This window comes from Olea europaea, chromosome 17 (assembly GCF_002742605.1).
Source record: "Olea europaea var. sylvestris chromosome 17, O_europaea_v1, whole genome shotgun sequence".
In the NCBI taxonomy this organism is placed as follows: Eukaryota; Viridiplantae; Streptophyta; class Magnoliopsida; order Lamiales; family Oleaceae; genus Olea; species Olea europaea.
Window position 1 is genome coordinate 23,549,140 of NC_036253.1, and position 8,543 is coordinate 23,557,682.

Sequence of the window (8,543 nt, forward strand, 5' to 3'; positions counted from 1 at the left end):
CCCCCCCCCCCAAAAACTTGAGATTTGTCCCATTTTCTCCATATCCATGTTGGTTTGAGTATTTCGCGACATCATGTTCCTAAAAAAATAAATTTGAAAAATTAAAATTATGAAACGTGATTACTTAGCTCAAACATCTAATAACCAACTTAAATACTCAAAGACATAGGGTAGAAGGGGTATGGGTGATGATTCTTGAATAAACTATAAATTAAACTATTAAGCAAAACAAATAAAATAAAATAAAAGTTTGGGTTGCCTCCCAAAAAGCGCTTCTTTAAAGTCATTCGCTTAACTTGTGGCCACGATTGATTATGGTGGCTCGAACCAAATTATTTTATCCTTGCACTTTGTGCAATTCTCGTTTATATATCCTTTCTTGGCTTTCCATATTTTGATATTTCCATTTTTATCCCTATTACGAAGTCCACTAAAATTTGATTTTCCTTTCTTGCAACCTCGTTTATCAGGTGGCTCTTCTTCATCTACTCTACAACATATTTTGATGTTGGGGAGTTGCTCATATTTGGTGTAGATATTGAATATCTCGTGCTTGCCATTCACCCTCAATATTAGCTCACCCTTCTCCACGTCAATCAAGGTTTGTCCTGTTGCTAAGAATGGCAGACCCAATATAACTGGAATGTCTCGATCTTCTAATATGTCCAACACAATGTCCACAGGAAATATGAAATTTCCTTCTTTTACGAGTATATCCTCAACTTTGCCACGTGGCCTTGCGATTGTTCTATCAGCTAATTGTAGTGTTATTGATGTTAAGTTGACTTCACCTAGTCCCAATTTTCCTGAAAACAGAATACGACATTAGATTGATACTAGCACATGTGTCACACAGTGCATTAGTTGAACAGAAATTTTCAATTGAAATTGGTAAAGTAAAACTCCTTGGATCTTTCAATTTAGGAGGCAATTTTCTCTAAACTCTTTACTACTTTCCTCAGTTAATGCCACAGTTTCAAACTCTGGAAGCTTTCTTTTCTTTGTCAACATCTCTTTCAAAAATTTCATCTAACTTGCAATTTGTAGTATCGCATCAATGAATGAAACATTGATCTTGAGTTTCTTGAAAACATCGAGGAATTTTTCATAATTTGTGTCTTGCTTGTTTTTCTTAAGCCCTTGAGGAAAGGGAATTGTGGGCATGTAAGCTTTGATTGGACTTGGTACTTTGGTAGCAGATGTTTCCGCACTTTCTTTATTTTTAGTGGAGGTTAGTGTAGATTTGTCTACAATTACAACTTTATCAATCACTTCTTGGTCATCTTTCCTATCTGGTCTCCTTGAAGTAATATCTGGCAGTTGTACCTCACTCTTTGTAGTTATAACATGAATATTTTGTTCCATCGACTTCTTTCGAAATCTTTGAGGAAACGGAAGTGGAGGTACATGTGCTTTAACTTTCACGGGGTTCTTGGGTGGATCGTTCTCCACTACTTTAATTGTCACCACATGTTCCTTAGGATTTATCATTATATTGCTCGGCAATATTCCCAGAGGGCGTTCTATAAGTTGTTGCACTATCTGACCAATTTCAGTTTCTTGATGGATGCTTGTTGATTTTGAAAGTTTTTGTAAATTTGCTGAACTACCTTGTCCGTCTTCTGCACATATCGTTGAAACATCTCCCTCAAATTTGGTCTTTTTTCTTTCTAGAAATTGTTTCTATATGAGTTGAAACTACGGGAGCCATTTTGAATAAAATTTACTTGTTCTTCCAAAGAAGTAAGCATTAAGCAATTTTCTATAGCATGATTTCTCTCACAGTTCTCACAAGCTGAACTGGCCATCAGTGCATTTGTTCCGCGTGTTTGCAATTTTACAAGTGACTTTACCTATTTTGTTAAAGCTGTTATTTGTGCACTGGTAGATGTTGTGCTGTCTAATTCATACATTCCAGTTGCCTTTGGTGGTACTACTCTTTCTGATGAAAATATTGAATGTGTGGTGGCAATTAAATCAAACATGTCCGTGGTCTACTGCATTGATTTCCCTACGATTGATCCACCAACAGAGGAATCAATTTAAGATTTTGACAGTGATGTAAGTTCAGTCTAGAAGTACTGCACTTGGGTCTTCATCAAGGTCTTGTATAGAAGCAAAGGTGAAGGTAGAAATAACGGGCATAAATTTTGGGGTCCTTATCATTTTCACCTGTCAAAGATAAGAAAATGGAGAAGCCGATTCCCAACCCCAAAAACTCATCAACTGAGAAAGCTAAAAATGCTACAAATTCAACACTAGAAATAGTAAATTCCAACATTGGAGCTACAAAAAAAGTTATGAAAGAGGTGAAAAACAGGGCAGTAAATGGGATTGGTGAAAGAAGGGTGTCACAATCTCCTCATGAATTGCTTTACACTGTGAGTAGGGCACAGACATAGGAGATGAGGAAGAAGACATTTTTGCCTTATAGACAATTGTTGGGCTGTTTACTTTAGGATCCATTTCAAAGGGCTATGGTGCCATGAATGATTTTGCTAGAGCTTATGACTCTGTGTCATCAAGGTAAAAAATGAATTTTCAAGAAAATGTGTATTAATTTCTTGAACATGGGGTTCTTAAGTGCTATATTTGTATAGAATATATTTTATTTTCTAAATTTTGTTGTTTTTCGTTGCTTATGTGTTTGCATTTACTATTATTATTATTAGCTTTGCATGGAGAAAGAGAAATGATTTCTGTTGATTCTGTAAAATATATTTGGAGAAATTTACTTAGTATCACTAGCTGCTGCTGTTGTGGTGCGTTGTTGGTGGTGGAATGATGGTGTTGCTGGTGTTATCATTTATATGTTAATTGTAACTCTGTAACTAAATCTGTCTTAATTGTGACTAGTTCTCATTAAATCTATATTTATAGTGAACGGTTGTAACCAAGTCATTACATGTGATCAAATTAAATATGACTTGGTTATATAGTTACAGAAAGTCATTGAAGACAAATTTGGTCACAAATTATAATTATGTATATGTGATGTGATTGTATATGACTTGATTACATACAAGAACAAATTAAATTGATATGATTATAAATAGTCACATTGAAGATAAATTTGGTAATGAACAGATAAGGTCACATTTCATACGTTACAAGTCACATTTTATGTTATAAATCACAGGGAACAATTCACGGGTCAAAAGTCAAATTTCATATGTTTTAATATGCATAGGTCACGGATCCAATAGAAATGGTCACAGGTCATTGCAAAAATTGTGATTTGTGACTGATTGTGACCAATTCTATGTTGATTGTGACTTGATCACATTTCGTCACAATTAAAAGATTGACCTGGTCATAGACAGTCACAATGAAGGTAAATTTGGTCACAATTAGTCACAGATAATACGTGTTATTGACTTGGTTATAGACAACCACAAATTAGACGGTCACAGATAGTCACACTGAATACAAATTTGGTCACAATTAGTCACAGATTACACAACTAGTGACTTGGTTATATACAATTATAAATTAGATGGTCACAGACAATCACACGGAAGATAAATTTGATTACAGTTAGTCACATATAACATAGATTTTGTCATAAAAAAAAATTTCATCACATGTAACACAAGTCTTGTTATATGCATATTCATCCCTCTTGATTAGATCACAAATTCAATAAAACTAGTCACAGGTCATTGCCAAAATAAGAAGAAAGGGGAAAAAAGGTAGTTGCCGGAGGTCATCGGAATATTTGCCGTAGAGGTTGCCGGAATTGTGACTAATGAATAAATTGTGACATACAAATTTTTTGATTTGTGATAAAAAAAAATAGTTTGTAACAATTAATTCAATAATTTGTAATCAAATTGTATATATTTATGATTTTAATATATTTAATTAAAAAATATTTTTGATTAATTTTAACAGTATGATTTTTGAAATTTCAAATTTTATTTCTTAATTTTGAAATTGATCATATGCAATATTATAAAAAAAAAAAAAAGGTGCAGCATTAGTTGTCGGAACGGTCGCCGGAATATTTTTCTGGTGCTGAAATCGTCACCGGAATTCTCGTCGAAACCAGAGCGGTCGCCGGAATACTCGTCGGAGCAGTCGTCGGAGAGGTTGCCGGAGGTGGGTGGGTCGTCGGAGCAGTCCCAGGAGTTGAGGTGGGGTGGAGAGAGAGAATTGCTTGAATTTAAAATTGGTGGGGTGGGGTTTTGTAGTTGATTAATTATATTATAATTAAATATTTAATTAATTGATTTAACACCTGAATTTTGAAATGCTTTAGAAAGTTTGTTAGTTTAGAAATATGATTTTTATATATAGGATTCATGTGTTCTTCCCTAATTTCAATGGGTTAGCCCACCTACAATTCCTCAAATGATTTTTTGTTTCGATCTTTGGCCCACTTATTTGTAAAATTTTAGGCCCAATTTTTCACCAAAAACTTATTTAATTTGTATGAATAGATTCAATATGCATGTCTTCCCACCTTTCTTCACGTAATCACATTTCCTTGCAAACCCAATTGAAATAATTCTTTCAACTTTGGGGTTTAGTTTTGTTATTCAAAAAATGGGTTTTTTGGGATTTTTTTGTTTAATTGGTTTGTAGGTGAATCATTTTGAAGTACCGTGTTATTTGCTAAGAAGAGGGTTCAAAGGCTCTTAAACTAGTTGAAGAGATTCAAGGTTGGTTCCTTGACTTTGGATGAAAAATCTCATTTCATAGCAAAAAATAAATTGGTTTAAAGATTTTAACTTATTAGTTACTGCTATAAAACTTAAAGCAACTACTTTTTTGCAACACATTTTGATTCTTGATATATTTAATATCATCAAGTGATTCTGGAGTGATAGTGAGGATGCTTCTTGCAAATGAAGAGCACGCAACACAGCAAAACCAATATTTGCTTTTTCTGTCGTAGATTTTAAGCTGCTATTTTTTTTTTTTGAATTAATCAAATAGATATAGAATGGAGAAAAAAGTAATGGATGCAAAACAAACAGCCAAGAAGAAGAATTTGCGGTGGAATAATTTTTATGATGTGGTTAGAAAAAAGTATAATCGTGTAACCAAACTTTGAAACAATGTCAAAATGTTTTTTTTTTTTTTTTTTTTTTTTTTTTTTTTTTAAATTATTTTGATAACTCTAATGATATACATACAAAGGGTAGATTTCGCACGATTAGAGGAGACAATAAAATAATACGGGCTGATAGCTATACAATCTATAGCTCTTCCCATATCATGCTAGCTATAATTACAAAATCCATATCCAAATATAATTAATTGACTTATCTTAACATATTAGAGCATTTTTAATGCATTTAGTGGATTGCTATATGTAAGTTGAAAGACTTCCATAGTACGAGACATTGGTACCTCATAAATAGGCACTCAAGTCAAAATGTGCTCTCTAGTGGGTTTTGTCATGACTCATTAATAATGTTTAGGTGTCTTTATTTTTATTTAAAATAAAACTCATATCTAAATCTGCAAAATAATTTTAAATCTTACTGAGTTCACTCTGTGGAACAAAGATTTTGAATCTAGACCAAGATCTTAACAATATCTATTTTTTTTTATTTTTCTCATCAGCCAGATATAGTCTATGTTAGGTTACTTTGGTTTAGTTAGAGTCTCTACTAGATTACACTGGTTAGGAATTTTCTACATGGTGCCTACTTTGCTTATGCGAATTTATTTAATTTTTATTTTGGCATTAGAGATTCCTGCGTGAAAAAATGTGAATTTTGGCTAGATCGCATTGACTTCCTTGGACATGTGGTTACTGCTCAAGGAATTAAGGTAGACTCGACTAAAATTGAAGCTGTAACAAATTGGTCTAGACCGACCAATGTAGGTGAAGTTCGTAGTTTATTAGGTCTAGCCGACTATTACCGGAGATTTATTGAAGGATTTGCTAAGATAGCTAGTCCACTGACACAATTAACTAGAAAGGGAGTAAAGTTCCAATTGTCAGATAAGTGTAAAAGTAGTTTTCAAGAATTGTAACAAAGATTTGTTTCAGCACAGTACTGACAATACCAGACGATTCAGAAGGTTTTGTTATATGCAGTGATGCTTCTAAACAATGTTTGGGATGTGTGTTGATGCAACATAGAAAGGTTGCAGCCTATGCCTCTAGACTATTAAAACTATATGAGAAGAATTATCTAAAATATGACTTAGAACTCACAGCAGTAGTCTACGCTTTAAAGATATGGTGTCACTATCTCTATGGTGGAAAATGTGAGACATACACCAATCACAAAACTCTCAAATACTTCTTTACTCAAAAAGAGTTAAATATGAGACAGAGAATATGGATGAAATTGGTCAAAGACTATGATTGCACCATTTTTTACCACCCAGGTAAAGCCAATGTAGTTGCTGATGCTCTTAGTAGGAAAGTAACTGGAAAGTTGACATTTCCATCCACTCAAGAATAGATAGTTAAAGAATTTGAAAATTTGAGGCTAGAAGTTGTTGCACCTTCTGTACAGAAACCAATTGTTGCAGCTCTAGTGATTCAACCCACTCTTAGAGAACAAATTAGAGAAGCCAAAAAGAATGACCCATTTTTGTGTAAAATCATGGATGGAGTTGGGACAGAAAAACGAAGAGGATTTGCAATAACTAACGATAAGGTACTTTCGTATAATGGCAAATAATGTGTTCCTAAAGATGAGAGTTTAAGGAATGAAATTCTTGAAGAAGCACGCTTCACTCCTTATGCAGCACATCCAAGCAGTACGAAAATGTATCAAGACCTTCGAAATATATTCTAGTGGAGAAATATGAAAAGAGGGATAGGACTCTTTGTAATTAAATGTATGGTATGTCAACAAGTGAAAGCAGAACATCAGAGACCTTCAAAGTTGCTTAGACCGCTAGATATATCGGAGTGGAAGTGGGAACAATTACCATGGATTTTGTGGTAGGATTTTCGAGATTCGCTAAAGGAAACAATGCTATCTGGGTAATAGTGAATCATCTTACAAAGTCGGCCCACTTTCTTCCAGTTAAGAGGACATTCACCATGGAACAATATGCACGAGTTTGTGTTAAAGAAATAGTCAGGTTACATGGAATCCCCATATCTATTATTTCAGATAGAGACCCGAGATTCACGTAAAAATTTAGGAAATGTCTACAAAATGCTATGTAAACAAAATTTAAATTTAATACTACATATCACCCATAGACTGATGGACAATCTGAAAGAACAATTCAGACACTCGAATATATGTTAAGAGCTTGTGTACTAGATCTCGGTGGCAGTTGGGAAACACACTTGCCTTTAGTAGAGTTTCCCTATAGCAATAGTTTTTAAGCAACTATAGGTATGGCACGTTATGAGGCATTATATGGTAGGAAGTGCAGATCACCTATCTATTGGGATGAGGTTGGAGAAAGAAGGATCCTAGGACCCGAGATCATTGATCAAAAACTACAAGCCGTGGATAAGATTCGAGATAGAATTAAGGCTGCTCAAGATAGGCAAAAAAGCTACGCTAATAGAAGGAGAAAGGATCTCAAGTTCCAAATCGGTGACAAAGTATTTTTAAAAGTAGCTTCAATAAAGGAATTAAATTTGGAAAGAAGGGAAAATTGAGACCAAGATTCATTGGACCATTTGATATATTGGAAAGAATCGGAGATGTGGCATATAGATTGGCCCTGCCACCAGAACTTTCAGCAATACATAGTATTTTCCATGTATCAATGTTGTGAAAATACTTACGAGATTCTAGTCATGTGATCAACCATCAATCTTTAGATGTACAACATGATAACCTATGAAGAGACGCCAATGGAGATACTAGAAAGAAAGATTCATGTACTAAGAAACAAGGAAATTCCTTTAATCAGGGTACTATGGCGTAATGATGGAGTGGAAGAATTAACTTGGGAAAAGGAAGATGAGATGAAAATCAAGTATCCCGAACTTTTCGCTAATCTAAGGTAAATTCCGAAAACGAAATTATTTTAAGGAGGGTAGGTTGTAGAATCCCAATTTTTTTTGTTAGTTTTGCATATAATTTATTTGCTATTTAATAGGAATGCAATGTTTAGTTAAGTCCTTATACAAGTTAATTTGTTATCTCTATAGTTAATTTGGGTCCATATGGATATCTTTATAGTTGAGGGGCCAAAGTGAAAATAAATATCAAATTTCATACTTTTATTAAATAGGCCAAATAGTTAACTGTTGAAGAAGTTAGAATTACCCTATCAATATTGGGCTCATTTTGAAGCTTGTAATAAATTGCGAATTATAAAGTCAAGAAAATTTTAATTTGGATGAGTTAAACCCGAGTTTTAGCCGTCTAAAGAAGTTGATGGAAAATTATAATTAAGGGAATATTCTTGTTAATTAAGTAAGTAATGATGATTCATCATTGGATTTGTCAAGCTATTGGTTTGTGATAATTATCAGTTACTCTGTAATGCTAACATACTTGAAACTAAATGTAAACCCTTAATTACGTGGGATTTGAATTACATCAGTTTTCTTTAATAAACCTTAGTATTAGATTAGTTAGGACTCTAATTAATTTAAA